General features: G+C 36.1%; 1 protein-coding gene across 2 annotated transcripts in view; it reads left to right on the top strand.

Annotated features, from left to right (window-relative positions):
* Positions 1-26264, top strand: part of RASGEF1C (RasGEF domain family member 1C) — a 94944-nt gene that overhangs the window by 22950 nt on the left and 45730 nt on the right. The window lies entirely within an intron of this gene.

A 26264-nucleotide genomic window follows, 5' to 3' on the forward strand; every position in this document is an offset into this window, starting at 1 on the left:
CAAAAGCAGAGTAAATGGGGAAAAGCATTTGTCAGAAGAAACAGAATGAACCAAACTTGAGATTTAAAACAGGAGAAATCATTTAGGATCAAATTAATAGGATTGTCTATGCTTTATTTAATCACCTTATATATATCTACACACAAATAATAATAATAATAATAATAATAATAATAATAATAATAATAACAACAACAACAACAACAATAATAATAATAATAATAATAATAATAATAATAATAATAATAATAATAATAATAATAAAAAATCTGAGGATAACATACATAGAAATAAACCAGGGGTGGACAACTGCGCCCCCTTTGTGACCCGTGAACTTGAGTTGAAGTTCACAGGTTGTAAAGAGGCCATGGTTGCCCACCTCTGAAGTAACTAACTTTCATCTGGCATTTAGGACTGATTGCATAGGGACTCCTTTGATCATGTTAAACTTTGTTCTAATTTTGGGATTCAGCATTCAAGATTAGAATACTTTATTGGCCAAATGTGATTAAACACACAAAGAATTTGTCTCCGGTGCAAGATTGGCATGAAGTATTAAGATACAGAGTCTTCTGCCATTGGCTTCTACATTAATTAAAATTATTAATATTTAAAGTTTGTGTGTGTATATATATATGTGTGCATGCACGCACACACACATATAGCACACACACACTCCACACACATGTACATGCAATGCATTTTTATTTGTAGAAGCTACAGAGTCTTTTGTAATGCTTTTGGAATGGGCAGGAAAACTTCTTATTTCTGCAGTTTTAACGTAGCATGCTACGTGATGAAAAAATAAAGCAGCCGGTTTCTGGGTAGTTCCTTCGCTGCTGTTGGAGTGGCTTTTGATTAATCATCAGACAGCTCGTCTGCCAAGCCACTGCCAGAGCAGGAGATAGCAAAGCTCAGCAGTTTGCGATGTAATGAGTGTTGTTCTTGGTGTCCATTATCTCAACAACTGGGTTAATTCCAGTGCCCCATCACTCATTTTTCCCATTCATAATTTCCAGGTCACTTTCACTTTCTAACCTTCTCCTTCCCTTTCTGCTTAATAACATCGCCCTCTGTTGATTTGTTAATAACAGCTACCACTCAGACTCAGATGGGCATACTGTAATGAAGAGCCATCCCAGCACCATGAGGCACAAATAGGGTATTATTTAAGGCAATACCATCAGCAGACTTTGTAATCTTCTGTGTTTATGGTTGTTACCTTACAAATGTGTTGTTGGGGGTGGGGTGGGTGACAGCTAGGGTGGACAAAGGCAACACATGCATAATGAAGCAATCATGCAAAAGCTGTGACTTATGTGCTTGGCTTGATGTCCTAACACAGGTATACAAACTCAGCATTTGCACAATTGTGTCATAAGATATCTTGTGCTGACATCATTGCAGTTTGCATGTATGAATGTTGAGTGGCTGAATTTGCATGTTATAGCTATAACGTGTTTGATTTTGGGTTGGTACACTGCGACATGCACTCAAACGCTGTGGTTTCATAGTTGTGGTTTATAGCTTAATGTTAGGGAACCCAACCTGTTGTGGCGAAGTTGATTTTTTTAAAAATGCAATGAATATATCAGGTCCCTGGCTTGGTTCATATCAAAGCTGTGATGTATTTAATAAAACTTCAGTCAATAAACCAAGTTTTGGGGTAGTTAAACACTCAGCCTGAACCACATTATGCCTCAGTTTAGAGTTATTTGTGGAGAAACATAGTTGATGATAAATAAAAAGAAGCTTACTTTCATGAAGCATCTTGTTATTGTATCTAGACATTACACTGACTATACATGAATTGTAAGGCCCTTTGGGTTTATGACAGTACAGTTTGAATAAATAAATAAATAATTTAAAAATAAGATGATTTTGTTGAAGCATGTTTGCATTTATCTTCATCCATAAATGAACATTAAGTGAATTAGGAAATTAAGACATGGCTAGACTGAAATCTTTTGTTGTAAAGATTTTTCTTTTGAAATTCAGGATAGGTCTTCCTGGTCATCAAGATAACACAGTGACTGATTAATTCCCAGCATTATTATTATTATTATTTACTCTAGCCAATTATATGTTGACTAGTTCATAGTAATTTGATTTAACCATCCAAGGTTCTGACTACCATTAACTGTCAAGCAGTTTTATTTTTACAAAGGAGGGAATTCCAATCATAAAAGAACAGTAATTGTAACATATATAGAAATATATATAAACAGTATTTTCAGAAATACATTCTTTACATCTCTCAATCTATTCCAAATTTTTAGTCTAAGAACTATTATTTAATCTATTGTATCAAATTTAGAATAGAATAGTAATTTAAGTATTTGTTCTTTATTCAGAAATGCATTATTGTTTGATAAGATTATTTATTTATTTGGATAATTATACATTTTAAATGGGCCCTATAGGTTATTTTAGCTCAGATCGTAATTTGCACTGCATCAAATTATTATATTATCTGAACTTTGCTAAGGAAAGGCATAGTATATATTTCATGAAACAGAACAAAAATCTTTGAATTCTGCCAATTCTCATGATTTGATCATTTTGGTTGCTGTTCCTTAGTAAGATGACTAGGGGACTGGAGACATATAAAGAACGGTTGCAGGAATTGGGGATGTCTAGTTTGATGAAAAGAAGGACTAGAGGTGACATGATAGCAGCGTTCCAATATTTCAGGGGCTACCACAAAGAAGGAGACAAGCTATTCTCCAAAGCACCTGAGGGCAGGACAAGAAGGAATGGGTGGAAACTAATCAAGGAGAGAAGCAACCTAGAACTAAAGAGAAATTTCCTGACAGAACAATTAATCAGCCCTCCAGAAGTTGTAAATGCTCCAACACTGGAAGAGATTGGTTAACCATTTGTCTGAAGTGGTGTAGAGTTTCCTGCTGAAGCAGGGGGTTGGACTAGAAGACCTCCAAGATCCCTTCCAACTCTATTATTCTATTCTATTCTATTCGATTCTATTCTATTCGATTCGATTCTATGATGTTAATAGTGGATTTTGAGAAACGAATTGACACTTTGAAAACAGTGATATATTTGATGCCTATCCGGAGCTTAATAAACCTTCTGTGTATGCTTTATATGTTTATGACTGAAGTTTTATGGGCTTGATGAGCCTATTGGTATGAAGAAACAGACACATAGACTTATTCATCATTTCTAGCATAAACCATGTCTGAAATACCTTCTCTTAATCCAGATTGGCAATTATATTAGTTCCAGTAATGTCTAATTATGTTAGAAAAACAGAATCTGGAGAAGCTTGTTCTGTACATGTGGAGACTTGAATAATACAGACTAAATTTATTCTGACTCCCTATGTATTGATGTCTGGAACAATTTAAATAGCTTTTCTCTCCACACCCCAAAACCCCCTTTCAATTATTCCCAATATCTCATATCTGTTAATTATATTGTTCCCCTTTGAGAGACGACCTGGGACCTTGTGAAAACATAGCAGATAAAAATTCCATTTACTTTTTTGTACGTCTTGATGTGCTTTTGGAGGGAAAAAAAACTGTTTTCTTCAGTGCTGCCCTTTTTTGCTTAGGCAGTAGTGCTTGAGGCAGAGCATTTCATGAAAGATTTATGTAAAGCAGGGGTTGTTCTCTGAGGCGGCAAGAGAAAGTTGTGTTATAGCATGCTAATGCAGAGTGTGTTTTGTTCCAGTGCCTTCTGCAAGATAAGTTGGCACAGTCCAAGAGACGGCGGCGGTGGCTGCTATTCCTCCAGTGGCATTTATACACATGCATTTGTTCTTTGTATTGCATATTAGAAAACATCCAAATATGGCATTAAGTTTGTAATTACACAAACTTTATATTATCTTTGTAATATTTATAACATTGAAAGGGCAGGTTTGTGGATATTTTTGCTATGTATTTGACTCCATGGTAGATATGAGATTCAGTAGCTGACTTGAAAATACTTCTTGATTTTGTAATGGTGCCTGAAGAGAAACGTAGATCAACAGAAGATAGAAAAACTTTACTTTGCTGTTGTTGTTCTGTTGAAATGTCTCTTCCCTTTGGCCATTGTGCTATGCCTCAGGAGTTTTCTTTAAGGATTAATGGCAGCTGCAAGTTACTGCATGGTGTTTTGTTTTTAAAAAGTCTTCAAAATTGGAAATTCTTTAGTCCATTTGACATCAAATTTAGACCATAGTCCACAGAGTGCCCCAAGTCCCTTGGTTTGAGGAACGATCTTACAAAATGAATTGACATTTTATTACACCCCCCCCCCCCAAAATGATGAAATATGGTATCAGGGTAACTGGCTAGTTATACTGTGGTACACAAGACTTTGATCTTGCTTTTTCTATCCTCAGTCCCAGCCATGCCCTAGGATCTTCTACCTGCTTGTACCATGACAATATGTCTTCACAGCTCTTTCCATGCCCTCAAATGTTTTAAAAAGTCTGGTCCTGATCTTATCCAGCATCCTACAAATTCATCTTTGGTAATAGCCATTATAGCAGTCTTATCCATCTTAGTGATGATAGAATCTTTAGGCTAGGACGTCTATCCCTCACTTTCTTCTCTCCCGAATCCTGTCTTTTGGTCTTACCATATCATCATTTTAGGGCTCTCGACTTTTGACAATCTCTGTATCTGTCCCTCCTTTTCCCATGAGTGCTACATCCTATGATGTACCATTCATTCTCAGTTGTTTTTTTTTATAACACAATCCCTAGTAATAAAGTTTGTGTGTCTGTATGGACAAATCTGTGAACAGCCGTAGCAAGAAACAGGATCATCACATAATCTAACCCAGAGGCAAAACTATTGTCTTTTTACTGATTTTTAGAAAATATATAATGAATTGAATTAAATAGTTTTTAACAGGCATGACTATGGAGTAAAAGAATTGGTTGCTGAAAGTAATAAGAGCAATATATGATGGAGATTAAATGTCAGGAATGTTTAGGGAGGCTCCAATATTGAACTGGAAGTAGTACAGAGTTGTGTGATGTTCTCTTGGTTGTTTAATGTATTTATGGATAAATGTATTTTAAAAATGCTGGCAATGTCAGTAGAAGTGCATTGACTGAGAATGCAAATTTACATCTACTTTTCTGTACAGATAACGCCGTGCTCTTCCCTGAGAATACAAATAATTTAAGGTGAATGCAAGATGAACAGTATGATGTTGACTGAAGATGGGGAAATGGATGAAGAAATTTTAAGAAGCGAAAATGCTGCTAGAAGGGTGATAGGTGTTATGTAGTCTTTCTTAGGAATGAATGTGTGCCAAAAGAAGTCAAAATGGCTTTTCTCCCTGCCAAGCTTTTTCCAATGTTTAAAATTACATTTTTTCCCCCTCTTGCTGGTGAGAAAAAATAATAATTGTAGCAAATTAAGTAGATTGGAGAGAGAGAAATTAAAGGAAAAAGCAGGCATTATGTTTGTATATATCTCTTGGCAGAATATGCAGTCCTCAAACCAATATATGTCACTCTCCATGTCTGTGCCGGTTTATCAAGGGTGTTTGTATAAAACACTCAGCTTAGATTATATTTTTATTGGGTTTCTGGTCAGGAAAATGAACTGTTATGGTGGGAACAATGTCTTTATTGAGACTCTGGAAGAAAAAGTGGGTGGTATTGTTGTAGTTGCAAGCACATAGCAATAGTGATATTACTAACATCTATAATTACTCAAATCAAGATTCTTGTATTATCATCTTAATCAGAAATGTCTACATGTCTCTCATTTCATAAACCACCTGGCTGCAAAACTAGTCTGACAATGATGGCAGCTGTGTTTCTTTCAGGAGCTTGAAGCAGTTTCATCAGTGCTCTCATGGCCATAAACATTATTAGTAACTTTGAAAAAAAAATCTATATTTTGTTTCATGGAATAGAAGGAGATAAAAAAAAGCATATACAGTGAAGATGGCACTGTCTTTGGAGGTGTGGTGCAAACTAGCCATCCTGTTTTACAATAGCAGCTACTGCCAGTATTACCACATGACTACAGCCAGTTATAACCTGTTTACATCAGAACCCTGTGGCATTCTGAAGTCATAATGGGTTCTAAGGAAGGATTACAAACCATTTGCTCCTTCATTGATGTAATTAAAAATGCAACAGGACTTAAAACAAGGTGAAGGTGGAAATGGGAGAGGGCATAAAAGGAATTAATTAATAACAGTAGGGATTCTAGGATAAGACAGAACTCAGAATCCCCAGGAAGAAAAGAGTATGGCAGGAGTGACTTGCTTCAGATACCTACTACAATTCTCTTTGAAGAATGCCATTCATCCCTCAAAAAGAAAAAAATAAATAAAAGCCTATTTCAGTCTTCTGTCAGAGTGCAATTGCTATTGCTAAGAATAAAATAAATTTACAGGAAGTGTGGCTGTTACAGAATAGAGGTATAATTTTTTTAAAAGAGCCTCTCTGAATTTTTTCAGATTGTAGGAACAACTAGAATAAGGAGGTATCTACCACCCAGTGTTCAAAAATATGATCTGATTCGTACAAAAAAAGGTTATGTTCATATCAAACCTCAAATCTATTTCTCAGCACTCATCTCTTTAATCTGGAAATGGACAGCTCCATGCTTTTGCTGGACAGCTCCTTGTGTTTAATACTGTACTAGCTTTTATACTGATTCCCCCTTTTCTTCCTTTTGTATATAGATTAACAGATCAATTTTGTCCAGTGGCCCATCTTCATGAGAGCCAACAAATGCTAACAAAATAGGAAAAAAGGAATCACTCTCTGTGCTGTTGATTTTTCTCAAATTTTCTTTTTGGTCCAATTTTGCTGTATACCACTCATACCCAGCACACACTCTACCATTATCAGGGCAGCACGAAGACCACTTTCTGAAAACCACATTTGGAGAAAAGAAAGGTTTGCTTATGCCCAGTTCATAGACAGACAACATACATACCCTTTTGATCTATTCTGACCTGTGCATGCTCATCACATTCTTCCCTTTTAGATTAACTAACTTCAGGCAGGGTGCAGACAAGGAGTAAGACGTAGTAAGGCAAAGAAATGAAAGGCACAGAGAAAGAAAAAGGAAGCAGAACTAAAATCATGTCCATCCATCAATTTATACATTGCCCTTTTGTTCTTTAATCTAATCTCGGGTTTTTCAGGCTGTCATCAATTAGCAAGTCTGTCTTGGTTTTCCCCTTCTCTCCATTAATTCATTATTTTTTTCTGTTTTTGTTTTGCCATTTTATCCTCTTTCACTCCATATGATCCAACTTCCTCAGTGTTCTTCTTTCATATCAATTACCCACTTTTGTGTTAAATCCACATTCATCACTCATTCAGTTTTGATCCTATCTCTTCTTGTTTTACTAGACACACTTCTGAAGTAACACATTCCCATTGTGTTCAATTTAATGTCATGTTTCTCTTGCCTCCTTTGTCTGTTCATAGAGGGGTAATGGTATTTTACAAATTAATGCAGTCTTCATATGTATATTTAAAAGTCATATACCCACTCCATAAGTGATCACATTGATTTTATTTCTCCATACAGAATTTACCCTTGCAATTTTACCATTTTTCAACATTCCCACAGCATTTATGACTTTTTCTCATTTTGTCTTGGATATTAATATTACTCTATTCCACTCTTCAAAATATCAGTTTCATCCCCTTATCTCTCCCCCACCAAATATTTCTTTCAGTTCTTCCCTCAGTTTGGGCTTGTGCCAAATCAGAAAGCCTATGACCTGGTTATTCTGTAATTTTACCACTGAAAATAAAATACAAAAAGAATAGCTAAATATGCCAGGTGCTCTTATCTAGCAATGATTTGGCTATTTATCTTTCTTTTAAAATTTCAGTTTTAATGTTTTGAAATGAGTATAGCTATAGGCTTATCATACCAGCTTTTTGCAAGTTCTCCTTTAAAACGTAGATGCGTGCTGAATGTATATTAGGTTTTTGTAAAATTGCTGCTGCTTTTCCATTTGCATATCTTCTTTGATTTGCCCATAATCCATTATTTTGTGAACCCATTAAAATGGTGGCATCCTTCCAAGAGTGGAGGGTTGCTTGAATTAATATCTTTGCTCAAGTATCTGTTTCATGTTATCATTCCCTCCTCTTTGTTTGTTTGCTTTTAACACCAAACCAATAACCCTTCATTATTTTTTTCTTTTGAAGTAACTGAAGCTTTTTTTTTTTGTTTTCTTCACAGAACTGTTTGCAATCACTTTAAAAAGATTTGTATATTTATTTACCAAGGGATTCCACTTATTTATTCCTTTAAAAATTATTAGGACTTCATGCTTGACACCTCTCTCTCTTGCTCACTCAGTCTCTCACACAGACTTTTCCTGTCGCTGCTTTCTTGATGATATCTGATTAACTGTGGAATTTTTCTTTTTTTTTTCCTTTTTGGCCTGGGATTAGGAACAAGCAAATTGGTCCCTGAGTCCAATCCATGCAATTGCAACACATATTGATTTGGTGCTTACAGGTTTCTTAAAATGGGGAGGAATTGGAGCATCTTTTACTTCAGCTCAAGTAAAAGCAAGAGAAAGAGAAGATAAACAGGCCATCTTCCCTTTTTGAGGAGGAGGAAAAAAAGGCTGATGGAAATGATGGCTATTATGCATCTCCTTTCTTGTTGCTAGTCAGGAAGGAAGGAAGGAAGGAAGGAAGGAAGGAATAAATTCAAGTACTGCAAACTCTCCCTGTATGTCAGAGTTAAGGCTCCTCTATAAGTGAACATTGGTGTCAAACTTGCGGCATCACATTGCCATCACGTGACATTTCATGATGTTTTTTCCCTTTGTGGAGTTAGGGTGGGCGTGGCCTGCCTGTGACGCATTCCTGTAGGCTGCCAGTTTGACACCCCTGCTTTAAAATGTACTCAAAACACCATTTGGTATTTTGCTCATAGTACAATAGATATGATGCTGTGTAAGATTTATCAGAGATTTTTGAAAGGTTACATTCTAATATATGACTCTATACTGTTCTCATTCTTGTTGATAGGATCTCTGTAGTGGAATACATAGTTTCAAATGATTATTAACTTATTATTTGCAGGATCTTATGGAGTTGCCTGCCAATAGTACCTAAGCCAGAACATATGACAAAATACTTTGTAAATACACCTCTCTAGTCTGGCAGTAAAAACAAATCCAAGATACTTGCACTGTAGCAGAGTACCATATCTTTCTTTGAATTGTGAAAGCAACACTATTCCTTCTTTATTTTTCATGTCCTATGTATCAAACAATGTGATCTTCTAACTGAAAATGTTTGAATTCCAGTTTTTGATGCCTAAGATAGCAATAGCAATAGCCACTTAGACTCACATGCTGTTTCAGAGTGCTTTACAGCCCTCTAAGAAGTTTACAGAGGCATATTGCCCCCAATAATCCGGACCCTCATTTTACTGACCTCAGAAGGATGGGAGGTTGTGTCAACCTTGAGCCGGTCAGGATTGAACTCCTGGCAGTGAGCAGGGTCAGCCTGCAATACTGCCTTCTAACCACTGTACCACCATGGCTCTTAAGATGTTAGCGTGTGATTGTGTCATGTCAGTTGAGTGGTTTACCACTGTCATCTCCTATGCAGTATGAAATTATATCTTTACCATTGTTATTATAGTGACAATTTCTGTACAGCATCTTCCTACATTGCTACTGCCCAATATAGGTGCCTGCTTATTTTACCTGGGCAACTGGGATGATCTTCGTGCTTTTTGTCACCCTTAACGAAAGTGTATATTGTTGGCATATTCTCCCAGGGTTCTACACTCATCCCTTCAGGAACAACCCTCTCCCACCCACCATCCACCTCTGTGGAGTGTGATGAAAGCACAGCAGGAACTACCTAATATGCAGTAGCTATTTTGTCTTTGTCCTATGACTCAGATCTAGCCATCTGGTCAAAGGGGACTTTTGGCAGCCCACTTTATTCTTTTGCAGTTTCCACTTATTATTTATTGTGTCTAAGCCCGAGGTTTCAGCTTTGGCACTCATCCAGTCCCTCAGGACTACTCTTACTTGTGCTTTAAGTTAAGAATTAACTTAAATTTAAATTAAAAATTCTTTAATTTGTTAAAGTTAAGAATTTAAGTTAAGAATGCACTTCCTCCTACTCTAACTCCCCAGAAGCACTCCATAGCTACTATCTGTCCCTCATACAGAGAGTGATAGTCTTCCAATTAAATTAACACTTAAGAACTGGAAGAACTATCACTCTGATCTCCCGGAATCCAGAGAAACTGCTACAGCTTGCCAAACTTCAATTTCCCTCAGAAAATACTTATTCCCCCCAAAATAGTAAATAATTTTAAACATTGCTCAATGTTCACTGGCAGTATAAAAAGGAGTGAATCAGTTTTTGTAATGGGCTTGAGAATAACCTTGGGAGACAGGAGGAAGAAATAAAGTTCAGAGAATAGTTTGATAAATAAAATCTGAATCTAAAGAAGGAACGGGACTGGAGAAAACATCTCAGAAGGGACTCTCTCCTCTCTCTAGTTCTCTGAAATGTAAAGGCAGGGGAGGGAAGATGTGCTTTCAGATTTGCAAGCCATTTGAAGTAATCTAGACACAAATCAAAACCATGAATCCAATACTACTTATACTTTAAAGTAACAGTAATAGAATCTTGTTCTGGTAATTCTCACAGAATCTTATTAAGATTTTTCTCACAGCTCATTTATAGATACCCTTTTGAAAAAAAAACAGTATATAACCATTTCTCTTTCTTCTTACACCTGCACATTTATTCATTTTCTGAAAAGCTCTTGAAACATAAGCAGTCTGTGAAATTTTATCTGAATACTGCTTTCGAATTTGTATGTGTCGCTGGTGTACGTCCATTTTGTGCATTTTCAGTTCCCAGTGGCATTGTGCACAAAGACATGAATTATAGATTAGAGATAGGTAATGTACTATGTCTGGTTAACTTAATTTTGGATAGGGCCTATGGCCCATATAGCTTGCCTTAGCATCTACGGACCTGACCCAGAATGTAAATTTTCGCTCTGTTCTAAGCTCATCACAGATAGTGCTTAACACACACTTCTTCAGCAGCCATTTAAAGTTACGACAGTTCTGAACAAGATGTACTTATCACAGGCCCTTGCAACATGTGTTCATAGCTGCAACTGAACACACCACCTCTGCAATTGTGTGATCACGATGTGGGTACTCAGCAACTGGTTTGCAGTTACAACATTGCAACATCATGGAGTCACATGATTGCCATTTGTGACCTTCACTGTCAAAATCCAACAACCGAAGTCAATGGGGAAACCAGCAGGAAGCAATCATGTGACTAGGGGATGCTGCTACCTTGTGGAATTCGCCTAATGATGGCAACTGGAAGTGCCACAGCTGCCATCATAAATCACCATAGTCATAAGACATTGTGCCTTATGACTACTTCACTTAACAGAGTTCCTAATCCCATTTACTCTGGTCAATGAGAACTGCTTGAAATAAGAAGTGGTGATAACATTGCTGAGTCCCTCCTTCTTTTCCTACTTTGATTCTGAAGCTTCCCACCATTCTTCCCGATTGTCTGCATTTACTTGTTTTGGACCACAAAGTTGCTTCTGCTTTATTTATTTTCCCTCAGATCTTGAAATGTGACCTTAACAGTCCAGAGAAAGGAAGAGGCTTGCCTTCTGCTTTTCCTATTAGCTACTCCTCAGGAAGAAGGCTTCCATATTTTTAAACTCAGGATCTGCAGGACATATTTTTGTGTCCAGACCAGTGGTGCTATGCTATCGGTTCAGCCCAGTTCTAGCATACTGGTAGCACCGAAGATCATTGGAGACAGAACCAATTTTCTCTGAGGAGCTCCTGTTGGGCCCCACCACCCACCTGGGCTCCCATACTGACCTTTATTCCCTGCTTTTGAAGCGCAGCTGCTTTGCACGGCACAGCAGATTGCTGCGCATCAGCTGCTGAAGCGACAGGGAGAGTGCAGGATTGCAGGAGGTGAGTAGGAAAGCCTCTGTGCAGGTGCAAAGTGTGTGCACATGTGCAAAGCACACCCACCGAGCCACCAAACCAGTGGTAACCTACTTTGTAACCCACCACTGGTCAGACAGTTGGCAGGAAGAGAGTTGGCTTTACATGGTGATTGCATTGGCTGCTACCATTTTTTTAAAGAAGATACTAAGGGAGATGAAAAAAATCTTATAAATGCTGTATGCAGTATATAAGAAGTCACTCACTTGAGCACACAGACACTTTGCCCAAAAGCCATGATGATAATCTGGTTTGGCACTAAACTATTTCCTAACCTTTTCTATAGATTTAATTTTGTTCCATTGCTGTATAGTAAGATCAAATAGTTTAGTTATCCATCTGCTAGCTGAAGTGGTTGGGGTTTTTTAAATTGCTGGTGCAAACATAAAGAAGGAAGTTATATGAGATAACAGATTAAATGCTAGGAGAACTGCTCTGTGGCTGAAATTTTGATTGGTATTTAATGTAATTGACCATACATCTTCCTCTTGCTGTTTATATTCTACTTGGGACTTATCTTCCAAATTCATGTTAATTACTTCATTGCCCCCTTTCAAACAAAATTTACAGACATGAACAAATACAAGCACTCTGCTGGGAAGGTGACCTTGGTCTCACAAACCACATGCTGGCAATTAATTTTAATGTAACATTGTGTATGCCTTAAACTTCCAGGATATAAAGATGACAGGGTTGCATGGAAAAAATGGATGAGAATAACTGAGAATAAGCAACAAATAGATGTCTTTGCAAAATATTTTTGAAGAAATACAAACATTATAATTATCTGAGGTAAAAGCTGGTAAACTCAGTCTGAGCATGTCTGATAATCCAAGCCCTTTCATGTCTACTTAATTCAGAAAGTATTCTGTAATACATTTCTGGTTAATCTACTTCCAGATTTCATAGGTTGACACTATAGAGGAACCTACTTCCAACCTGTTAGCCTCTCTCAGGATTCTTAGCTGATGTACTCAAAATAACCATGTTGTTCGGAAATTTTTTAATTCACCATTTGGCACATTTGGAAGAGCAGCAAGTTAGCTACTGAACTTTTACAACTTTTCCTGTTGTGTAAATAGTATGTGATGTGACTCATTGTTCATTTCTCTAAGAATGAAAAAAGAGTATGGCAGCATTTCTTTTTCATCTCTGAAATATAAAATTCTGGTATTGGAGAGGGACCCATATGAATTTGGAAGGTCACAGAAGATGGGGAAGAAGGTCCTATATAGACATTCAGCTTTTGTTCTCTTCTTTTAAGTACTGAGCTGGACATATTTCTGGCTTGTAACTCTTTGCCAGATTTTGATTTCATTTAATTGCTTGTTTTTCTGGGGATTAGAATCACTAGGATTTATTGGAGATATAAAAGGGATAGGTAGTCTTTCTATATATACATATGAAAGGTTGTCACATAGGAGAAGATTAAGTTCCATTCTCTCATGTTCCAGAATGCAAGACAAGGCATAATGAACTGAAGGCTAGAAAAAAAAACCCTCTGAATAATAAGAGCAATTCAGCTTTGGTACTAATTTCTCAGAGAGCTGTTGTGCCATTTTTTTCACTGAATATGGTGAAGCAGAGCCTAACAGCCAGACTCCTGAGATGCTGTATTTTGAATTATTGCATTGAACAGGGGTTGGACTTGATCTAAATGCCCCTTTTGCCGCATGATTTTGTTGGTCTGTCATCTTGCCCATATGGTTTCTTTGTTTCTTTGAATCTTTTTTTTTTTTGTAAATTTTATTTGAGTTTTCACAAAGAGAAAAAAAATACAAATAAAACATCTTTTTTGAAAGTAGCGTAATCCCGGGTTACATTTCTTCGTACAGACACAAATTCAGGTTTATGCTTATTTTTATATTCTGTTCCATATCTTATTACTATTTTACATTTTCTGCATAGCTTCTCCCCTCTTTTAATTTTTTCAATTTTATTTTAATTATCTCATCTCAATTCAAATCATTGTATTTATATTTTTTGTCTGTCCTGTTTCAATTATCTATTATCTTTTCTCATTAAACAAAATTTCTCCTGTAGTTACTGATTGGAGTATGATGCCTTTATATCTTTTCCCTAAAGTTGTAACATTCAATATAATACATAACTTCCATTTGGATTCTGCTTGGTACATTCTTAAAATACGCACTGTATTCTTAAAAAAAGAAAAAAATTATAAATGTATATAATTAAAACAACATTCCATTCCAATTCAATTCTATCATTAATATTAATATTCATTAAAGTCTTAACATCTTTAGCATTACTTTTCAATTAAATATCATACTTCTATGGGAACAATTATAAGCTTTCCATAGTTAATTCCCCCCCTCTTCACTTATATTTTATAAAACATTAACTAATTAAAGTGTTCCCGTTCCTTCCTAATTCAATTTTCTCATTTATTTTATTTCACTTATTTTATTCACAAACATTTCACTAAATGATACTAACTATTTTATCCCTCATTTTAATCATACGTTGTTTCCAATTTTCTAAAGTTATTTCTATTACTAATATAACAATATAATCTTATGTACCTTTACAGAATCCCTTTTTCAGTTAGATTTTCACCCATTATCTCTAAATAGGTCCTGTTTCTCTATATCTTGCTCCAGTCCTTTGTAACTTCTTTTCCTTTCCTTCTTCCCTCTCTTCTTCTCTCTCCCCTTTTTACCCCCTTGTCTCTCTACCTCTATTTCTCTCTTCTATATTCTCCTTTTCTGTTGCTTTCCAGCATTATACTTATTTTTCCAAATTATTTTTCTTTTCTTTGGTTGTTTTTTTAAGTCTTAAATTCTCCATTCTCTTTCCCCCCTTTCCTTTTTCTTCCCCACATAAAATTGCTTGTTCATTAAAGATGGCTTCTTCTTTGTCCCAGTCTTCTTGTTTTGCAGTCTTTTCTTGTTGTTTCTCATAGTTCCAAATCTCCATTTCTAAGACTTGAAAAACGAAGCCAAAAGAACCCTTCCCTTCTTGTGTATCTTCTTTGTACTTTTTCAGTTCCATTTTCAATTCATCCAGAAGTGGTGCCATTGTATAAATTTTTAAACATCCACCCGATTGATTTTAGTCATTCAACTATAATAACCAAGAATCCAAAGATCACTAAATAATCCAAATGCACACAAGCTGTTTCTTTTTTGCTCTTTTTTCACTTTCTCTTCCTGGGGTTACTATTTAGTTGCAAAGTTTCAGTTAAAATGTGTTTTTTAGAAGTCTTGTTGAAGTTTTACTTTAGATTCTTTTTAATTCCAGGCAGTCTCCTCCCTCTTCCAGATCCTGCCCTTATTCTTTTTCTCTCCCTTCCTGCTTATGAAAAAGAAAATTTTTAATGTCCAGAAATCTTTATTATCCCTTTGGCATTTTGTTTTATTTTCAGCTTAATTGCCTATTGATGTCAAAGCAGATTTTTCCGATTTCTTATTTAAGTCTCTTAGTTGTCAGTATAGGGAAGGAGAGAGAAGAAAAAAAAAAGCCAAACCTTTCTCTTTCCACTTTCCTTCGCTGCTTCCGACTCTTCTTTGGGAGCGATGTTATTTTTTGTAAATTTAAATTCCAGGGCACCTTAGTTGTTGCTTTTACAATTTAACCCGGTCAGCCAAAACTTTCACTTCTTATCTTCCTCCTGCACATTCTTTTCTGGTCGAGTTCTCCTTTGTGGTGGCCATTTCTGACCACTGCTACAACCACCTTCAGGAAAGGGAGTAATGGCCAGCTAAGGAGGAGAGATGGGGCTCTCCTCAACCCTGCTGGCAATCTCCCCCCTCTTCACCACCTCTACGGGGTGGCTTAGCCCTGAAACCAGCTGGCTCAGGGCGCTCCAGCAGGGAGCCCAGACAGAAACCGTGCACAATCGCAGATTTCTGTCTCGCTGAAGCCCTTCAAACCGGAAGTCTGTTTCTTTGAATCTTGTTTACTTTCATGGAGCAAAATGTTAGTTGCTGTTGCTGGGTGGGTGAGACAGAGAGCAGAACAGACTGAGCTTATGGGAGCACTGAATTGAAGGCATGGCATGTAGTTTCCTTGTTGCAGACGTGATGTGAAATTTCCACATTCACTTTATCACTGTTAGGTCTGTGGGTTGATCTGCTAGCCCCAAAATATTGAATGTTTCAGGAAGTTAGCATTATACAAATTAGATCATTTAAATAAAATAATTACATTCATTAGTCTGCCATTGTATCCCATTCTAGTATCATTTGAAAAGTCTGGTGATATTTTTTTAAATTTAATCTTCATAAGTCTGTTTACATTTTAAGAGCTGAACAGCAGCATTTAAGATATGACAGATTGATTTAGATGGCCAGCTTTTCAAACATCAGAATGCTTGAATTCATTTATATAATCACTGTTATAGCACTGAATTCCAAATAATTACTTCAACTCGATAAAGAATCCTTGTCATTAATTCCTAATAGGGATCAAAAGGATTTTCCTAGTTCTGAATAATCCAGGACCTTAATGATGTACAGCTAGTTCTCGATTTATGACCACAATTGAGTCCAAAATTTAGGTTGCTAAGTGAGATATTTATTAAACGAGTTTGGCCCCATTTTACAATTTTTCTTGCCATGGTTGTTAAGTGAATCACTGCAGTTGTTAACCTATTAAGAAGGTTGTTAAGTGAATCGCTGCAGTTGTTAACCTATTAAGAAGGTTGTTAAGTGAATCTGGCTTCCCCATTGACTTTGCTTGTCAGTCACATGACCCCGGGACACTGCAACCATCATCAATATGAGTCAGCTGCCAAGCATCTGAATTTGGGTCACATGACCCTGGGGATGCTGCAACAGTCATTGATGTGACTTTTTTCAGTGCAGTTGTAACTTCAAATGGTCATTAGATAAACTGTTGTAAGTCAAGGACTACCTGTAATACTAGTGCCAATTGAAAGGACAAATCTGTTTGGTGAAAAAGCTTCTGAGTTTGCCTTTTGCTATATTAGTGAATATGATGTTCTTCTTGTTTATCCTTCTTTATGATTTATCATTCTTTAGGATTATTATGTCACATAGGTTCATTATTCTGCTTGTTTGGTCACTCGGGTTTTTTTATTGTGACTGACAGGAAGTATGTACACTTTGACAATTTTGTAGGCTGCAAATTACATGTTTAACGCCTACTGAGAAGGTGAACAGAAGGCAATTCTGCTACTAGCTTTAAATACACAGAAATATTCTGAATGTGTTGAAAAGAAATTTGTAGAGCTTTAAGAAGAGGGAATAGTTTCACAAGATACTAATAGCTTTTTTTCCTTTGTAAGAAAGTTTAAAAAAAAATTAAAAGGCACATTTTAACCCGGTTAGACTGGATACAACATTATGTAGTCCCAAGTCGGTTGCACAGTGGAACTTACTCCTATTGCAGATTTCTGCATCTCCTAAAATACTTCACTGAGGTACTCTGAGCCTCAGGAGGAGGAGAGAATAACTGAAAATCAAGTAGGCACAGTTTGCTGGAATCCTTTGGCAAAGATCCACCGATAAATATATATTTATTTCTCATTAGCTGAAGAAGATTCACAGCAGCAGTCAAGCTTTCCACTTCGCAGATGAGCCAAGTGTGATTCCAGCTTCACTCTTCTTGTAGACAACATGAATTATTCGCTGTTCCTGTAATCACCACTGTGGTTCCATCAGTGCCTGTACTGCAGATAATTTGACAGCTACTAATGGCTATCTTTATCAGGTACTTTGAATAGGCAACTTGTTAAAACTGGGGAAAAGGCTTCATCTTCCTCCTGTTCTCAGCAGTTGTAGAAAATGATGCATGAGGAAAGGATATCTCAATATCTTTATGAGTAAACAAAAGCAGTTGTTTTGTTCTGAGCAATAAGTCACTCGTGGTTTATAGTAATAAAATAATAGTTCTTTGTGAAATGGAATGACAGTCCAAATCAACTATATTGGCACGAAACAGCTACAGTTTGCCGTTGAATAACTTGGTGCACATCAAAATATGCAACTGTGCCTACATGTGTTGTTAAGCCAAGAATGAACAAGTGTCAGCATCAAAATTAATTCTTTTCTCTCCATATCACTTTCAGAATGCTATTGTGCCAAATCATAGCAATTCAGTCCTTGCAAAAAAAAAGAAAAAAAATGAATATGAATTCTTTCATCCAATATTTAAAAATATTTGCATTTTTCTGGTCATAAGCAATAGATTATTTGATCAGATGACAAAAATTATGCAGCTGATCTTTACCTGGCACTAAACCCCACTGAGCTTTGTCAGGTTTACTTCTGAATAGATATCCATAAATTTGTGCCGGGAAAGCTATTAACATTCGGCCCTGTTGCTGATTTATGTCACCATCAGGTAATGAGTTTCCAAGGAGTGTAAACCATCTTTGCAATTGTGTTTTGCCACACTACATGTGTTAATTAGTTCACCCCTGCAAGAATGCCTCTATTACAATCCCACAATTGCTTTGTGGTGAGCCTTTGGAAAGAATACAAGCAACACTGCCTGAACCTTTTTCTATTCTCCACCCCAAACCTTATTGTTCACTTCTAAGAGCAACTTTCCAGAGAAGTTGCAAAAGCTTTTTAAATGACTTTAGTCATTTTACGAGAGATGTTTGTATATGTTCATTGGGAAGCCTCCTTTCAAAGGCTTTTGCACAGCCTTAAACTTACTGTTTCTAAATTTTAATTCATAGAGAACGTTTCTTTTTCATTTTGCATACTTCCATCCATCTTTCAACTTACTTTGTTTTCCATTGTCCATAAAGTCATTTCAATATAATTTTTCCCATGTTGTGATATCTTCAAAGTTTTTGCAAATAATATTCTTCATTCACCTACTGTTGTTTAGCTGTGTGGGATGATTTCCAGCTTTGAGTCTTTAAATACTAGGTTATAATGTTCAGCAGCTCTGATTAGGAGAGAAATCATATTTCATGTTGCATTGACAACTGACTTTAATGGGCAGGATGCATAATGCTCCCAAACAATATTGATACAATCTGTTTTCAGTTATTACTTTACTTGTACATAATACATCAAGATATTCCACAGCAAAACTCAATTCATATCTGTTTTAATAGCATTAGCCACAGGCAACTATGATAACACAGCTATACTATAATTTAACTGAACATAGCAAATAAAAGGATATGGAATAGGAAGCACTGATAAGAATGGAAAGATATTACTGAGCCTTTTATATCTTTTATACATGCCAGAGCCATCTCTCTGTGCATAGCTCTGCAGTATTTTAGAAAGAAAAGAAAAAGGACTTTGCACTTTAAAGCAAAATAAGAACAAAGAAAAACTTCAAACACGTCCAGTTTGCCCTTTGATCAGGGGGTTCAGAGAATATGAAAACATTGTGCATATTTATATTTTTTATTAGCAGTTTCCACAGCCTGAAATATTTACTGAAACCCTGATCTCATGTACTGTGCTACTATCCTTAGTGTGAAAATATGTATTGTAAAAATAAAATTTATTCATTATTTTAATAATTTAGCTTGTTATTTTTACTTGGTTATAAGCTGTCTAGAATTATCCCTTGGTGACATGAGCAGCATATAAATTTAATGAATAACAAGTAAATAAATCAGCAAAACGTTAAAACTGGTTATATGATAGGTAATTCTTCTGCAGCAAGGAGAGGAGCAGCTTCCCAATAATTCTATTTTTAATTGTGTTACACATGAAGATTTTCTAAATTTTCACTGTGATAATAGTGGATTGTGAGATGAATTTGGAATCAAGACACCTGAATTTAGAATCTTACTCAGCTACAAAATTCACTTGGAGGAGTTACACATCAGACGAAGCTGCACGCCATTTAAGCCAGGACTCCTCCAACTTTTCATCTGATTAACTCCTTCATGAAGGTTCTGATTGTTTAATTGATTATATGAATATATTTTAATAGTTGGTGCTTTAACTAATAATACTTGAGAATAGTAATAATAATAGACATCACTATTGTGGGAAAGAAAAGTTGATATTGCAATACCAGGTGATGCACGAATTGAAGAGAAACAGAAGAAGAAGAAGAAGAAGAAGAAGAAGAAGAAGAAGAAGAAGAAGAAGAAGAAGAAGAAGAAGAAGAAGAAGAAGAAGAAGAAGAAGAAGAAGAAGAAGAAGAAGAAGAAGAAGAAGAAGAAGAAGAGAAAATTTGAAATATTATGACTTGCAAATTGAAGTTGTGTGATTATGGAAGAAGAAATCAATGGTTCTACTAATAATAATAGGAGTCCGTGGAGCCACACCCAAAAGGTTACCTAGATACATGGAAATTTTAGACCTGAATATTTTGACTTTGCACCAACACCCCCCCGACCTTACTTGGAACTGCCTATTATACTCAGGCATTACCTTAACAGCTCTTAGGTCCTTGGTTAGGACTTGAACTGTTAAGTTTTTCTCAGTCCCAGACTGTGAATCGAATTAAAGATTAACCAATAATAGAGATAATTCAAGGCTATTCTTACTGGTGGCTGACCATTCAACTCTGGGTAATACTGTCTCTCCTCCAGCCATCTCACCTTCAGGGCTAGGAAGTGGTGTGGAACTCTACAGAAACCCCAAAAGGTTAATTGACCGCAATTAACTTTCCATCATTTATCAACTGCCTTTTGACCTTCATCCTTTTATTGACCCCTTGGACAATCCCATCAATTCCAGTGATACTCTTGACCACTTTGGGGGATCCTGGTTTATATATACATTGTGTAGCTGGATTTGTAAAGTGCAGTGATTGGTTTCTCATAATATTCTTAAGCTTCTATCAAGAAAATCTACTAAATGGACTCATACATTCCGGAATTTCTTGGGAGAAAAATGAAACGCCAATACAAAAGAAAGACGAATGAATTAGAAGTGCTGAGATAACTATAAGCAAGACTACAAGCTATTATAGTCTAATATAGAGCCTACTATCCCTTCTGCATGAATTCAGTTTTTAATAATTCCAACTGTATATCAGTTTTTGGCTAAGTTTGTATATATGCTAATGTATGTGAACCTAGCTAGTGTAATTTGCAAACTATGATTTATGGATTTGTATCAACCAAAAGAAATTAAGCAAACCATGGTTCAGAATCTTGTGTGAATATAGCTTGTATGTGTCATAGTTGCCACCATAATCAGTCATATTACAGGCTGAATGAGTAAGAAATCAGCAAAAAAATTATTCTGCAGCAGAATGAAAGCATCACAATATATTTTTATTATGATGACAGTTCAGAGAATAGGGCATCTAATGGTATATGTTCAGCATGACTTGGAGTTATTTTTATTATAAATAGCATATTACTCCAGTAATCCTCACAATAGCCTTATAAAATATCAGTTCTTGTATTTCAGATATGAGAGTGAAAGAAAGTGCTTTTCTCAAAATCCAAATAATTGAATTGTTGCATTTATAGCCAAAGTACTTTCTGAATTAAGGGGTTCCACATTGTCTTAAGTGTTATGCTTTGTAACTCCATGTATGCTGCACAGCAGATCATTTTAAAGCAATTCATAACAAACTGGCCATGCTCAAAAAAATGATAGGTTCTGATTAATGCATGACTGAAGTAATTTTCTGGATTCTGGACTGTTTTATTGGCCTTATACAGACAAATGAGAAAATGTTCAAGTAGATTATACCATATCTTTGCACTGAAGCTAGCAAATGTTTTCTAAACAGCCTGGTTTTGGTAACAGCTTCATCTGTTGGTTTTTAGAAGATTGGTGGATGGACCACACTTGACTTACCATTCTGAAAACACTATGTTAACCTAGATACCACCATATGTGATTACGTTTCTTGACAATTCTGAAAACTATTCATCCATTTCCTCACCATATTTTGCAAGCTACATTTAAAAATAAAGAAATACAATTCCAAGAATAATTCAATTGTGCTTATATTTTTAAAGAAACTAAAGTGACAGAGGGACCCCTTAACTTTCTCATTGTCTAACAAACTAGAAGTGGCACAGAGATATAATAATTCAAGGCATCAAATAGAATAGGACTACAGAGGTCTGTCATTTTTACTGAAGAACGTATCTTGGAGACTTGTTACTGTGATAGTTCAATATCTGCAATTTGTTCCTGATTTCATATATGTTTGTAGATAGCCCAGCCTTCCCATATCTGCTCACCTGTAAATTTAAAATCTCCATCTATTCAAAGGCAGTAGGATGAAGACAACTATCCATTTCTGCAGTCTTTATTGTTTTCATGTAAACAAAATAATACATTATTGAGAGAATTGGAAATTAATAATGGGAATTGGCCATCTTTCTAATATTCAGGCAGTACGAAATCTAATGTGCATATAATATTAGAAATGAAAGGCAGCCAGATTCTTAGTCCCAGAATATCATGCTTCAGCCACCGATTACAAGTATTTTGTCCTTTGAAATTAAAAACAAGACTGCGTGCATTCTGCTTGGATTTTTAATTAGGAAAGGGCTGTTTTATTTTTTTTCTTAGGACTTGGTAATTTGTACGGCAGCCAATACTGACAAGATCATTATCAGTTGCCCCAAGACTTTCTGTTAAATGCAAAAGTGCCAGTGACCAAACTTTCCTGGCCTTTTCATTGAATGGTGACATAATAAACATTCTGCAGCTGGAGCCTGGACGCCCACACAGTTGGGTCCTTCCAACAATTCCCATGAAGCAATTCCTGCCTTTTTCTCCATCCCCTACATTGTTTTGTTCTTAACCTGACAATTGTTAGCCAATGGCCTAAATCTAAAGGAGCGTTAGGATTGGTGTCTTTATTAAATTGTACCTAAATAGAAAAATGTCATCATATAATCTGATTTGGTCGATCCATTGAGGTGGATGATATGTTGATAAGAATTGTAGCTGCCTAATATATGTCAGCAAAATCATAACATCAAAGGAATGTGCAAAAGATTGACTTGATTTTTGTTTGTACTGTCAATTTTCTTTTTAAAAACTAATTCTGGTACTTCTGTGTTCTTCAGGCCAACTTCTTGATTTTTGTCACCATATGGTATTTACTTTGATTTTTCTGCTTTGAAATCCCCCTTCCCCCAAATGCTGATGTGTATGTGATGCTTATTTGTAATTGTTATTTATTTCCACTTGCCTTGATGACACAGGCAGAAAGAATGGTTCTGACTTTAAGCATTTATTTGGAAAAAAAAGGACTGAGGATAATGGATGTCAACCAATTAGAGCAGACTATTGGTCCCTAATATTACCTAATACTCAAGTTACTAATTTGCCCTAGGAACCTAATGTTCTGTCCTTTTGTGGAAATTCCTTAACCTAAAAGGCCCTTTGTACAAAGCATTTTCTGGTAGCATCTCTATAAGCTTTTTAAGCATTCTGTCTTCTGCGATATTTATACAATATAATAATCCATAGATAACTTTTGTGTTATCATCATCTTTAGTGTCACTTTTCAATTTAAGGTGCTGCGTATTATTTACAAAGCTCTTCACAACATAGGGACTGGTTTTGAAGAGGCTTCCTATTTTAAATTACTTTTTGCCCATCAGGAAAGATTAAGATTGCCACCAGTGAGGACCTAGAAAGCAACTTTCTCTGTCCTGGCACTTGGCATCTTAAGCAGCATCCACCCATAGATCCATATGATTCCCATGCTGATGATGTCTTTGAAGATATAGCAGTTCTCTCAAGTGTGGATCTAAGAAGCCCTTGCCAAATGGTTTGTTGTTGTTGTTGTTGTTGTTGTTGTTATTATAATGTATGTTTTCTGCATCTGCATTTTTCTTGCTTGCTTGATGTCACAGTTCTTTCTTAGTTGTTAATTGTAAGATACCCCAATCCCAGAGTCTTGCAGCCTCTAGATCAGGAGTATCAAACTCACGTCATTATGGCGGCATCACATGATGTATCGGGACCTTTTTCCCCTTCACTAAACTGGACGTGGGCGTAGCCAGTGCGTGACGCATCCAGCCCGTGGGCCGGGAGTTTGACAGCCCTGCTCTAGATTTAATAGGACAACAATAATTAAAGTAACCACGCATTTATTTTTGGTATCTTCAGTATTTTTGCTTCTTACCAAATCTTTGCTGCCAGCATTGCTTTTAGGCAGAAGGTAAATGAAAGTTGAGAGAAAACAGTGGCCTACTGATCCCAAGGTAGATTCAAATAGAGGCCCTATTACAGCAGGACGGCAGCAGCCAGTTCTCTGGGCTGATGTGGGATGAAAAAAGCTAAAATGTGTCAAAACCTAAAGAATATTAACTCATATATAGTGAGGGCTTACATGTTTACCTAGATAAACCAATCAGTATCTTGGCAATGAGAAATCACTTATGTAATGTTAGCAAAGAAACCACCTTTATGGGACCAGGTATTTACTAGCAGCACAGCTCCATGCAGAGGAGTCTTTATTTTCTCTCTCTTTCTTTTCCAATATTTCAGCACAATATACTTGAGCGTGATCTTTAAGATATTTTCCATAAATAGCAGGTGAAATCTTGGTATTTTGGATTTGAAGGATCCATGATAACAGCTTATGCAGATTTAGCTGGCTTCCAGTTCCACTGACATAATAGAAGCCCTGCAGGTTGGGTGAGCTCCTGCAAGGCTTCACTTCAATCAAGAGCAAGGAAAGTTGTATTTAGGCAGTTTGACTTGGGCTACAGACAGCAGCTCATTAACTCAATCTGAATACATTGACTGAGGGAATCAATAGTCATGCTTGGGCATCGGTGGGAGGGCAGCAGAGAGGCTAGCGTGGCTGTGATCAAATAAGTTTGCATCTATTCAAAAGAAAAGGTGGGAACACTGAAAAGAATTAATGATGTATTCAGAGAGGTATGGAAGCCTTCACGTAATAACCACAGTTGAGACTGGAATTTTGGTCATAAGTTGTTATGGTTATTTAAGCAAGTCACCGCACCACCTGTCTCAATTTTACAACTCTTTTTATGATGGTCATAAAGTTAGTCACATATGTCAAAAATGGACATTATTTTTTTGCCCAAACCCAATAAACCCAATAGAGAATGTTACAACTTCTGCTCACATGATCATTAGGGTACTGCAACTAGTTGTAAATGCAAACTGGTTGCCAAATGCCCAAAATGAGATGATGTGATAGGTGTAACTTTGAAGATGGGTCATAAGTAACTTGGAGGGGGGAGTCTGTTATCACCGTTGTTAAGTGACCAATCATTAAGCAAGAACTAACTATGCTGTTTTAAAAAGTAACAGCAATGCATGTTGGTACAGGTCCTCCTCATATCCTTGACAAACGGTAGGATGGTAGATGAGAGGCTCTGCATTATGCCAACTTTACAAGATAACCAACTGTGCTGAGGGCAGTGTGTGTGTGAGAGAGAGAGAGCAGGTTGGTGTGTCCCAAAAAGTTCGAGCTTTTATATCACCAGGAGGGTAAAAGGTATTTTCCTTGTAATTTATTACAAAGGTTATTGTAAAAAATAACAATATTCTGTTATTAAAAGACAGCACTTCTTAACTCCTAAATATGGTTGATTCTTTTCCAATAAAATGTGAAGGGCAAGATGAAAGCATAGCATTGAAGCTTGAGATTGAAAGAAACTATTTCTTCACTTTGAATAAGCTTAAATCTCCAGGACTATATTATTTGCACTCTTTGGAAACTGAGGGAGCTGGCTAGATTTTGACCAACCCCCAATGTATTATCTTCAAGAATCTTGGCGAACTGGTAAAGTGCCAGATGTCAGGAAGAGCACAAATGTCCCTATCTATATAGAAAGGGAGAAAAGGAAGATCTAGGAAACTATTGAATTCACTATATATCCTGCAAGCAAAGATAATGAAATTCTATTCATTTAGCAAAACCAGTGGATTTGAAAGACCACAAACCCAATATGAAACTTTCCAAGAGTGTAATTAACTTCAGTATTTGCATTTCCCAAATGTCTTTGCATTAATACAAAGATATGTGTGTATTTGTTTTTAAAAATAGAGGTTTTATACAGAATATATTATGATATATTAAATAAAACTGAATATACAGGTATTCACATTATTATTTTTTACCAAATTCATAATTGTATCATTATTTGAATATAAACTATAAAAAATAAATTTATCAATCTTTTCCTGATCTAGGGCTATTTTCCTGTTGGCTGCAGAAGACATTTTTATTCAGATTGACTTTTTTCTTTGAATAGTTTGCTGATTTTCTTTGTTAATGATGATGATGACATTTTACTTGTATGATTATTTCATATGTTATATTACACTGGTTAGAGTTCTTCAGTGCAATCAATGGTGGGAAGTTTTTCAAGTGCAAGTGTTTCCTTACAT

This window comes from Pseudonaja textilis, chromosome 2 (genome assembly GCF_049901715.1).
Source record: "Pseudonaja textilis isolate UNSWEBS1 chromosome 2, rPseTex1.2, whole genome shotgun sequence".
NCBI lineage: Eukaryota > Metazoa > Chordata > Lepidosauria > Squamata > Elapidae > Pseudonaja > Pseudonaja textilis.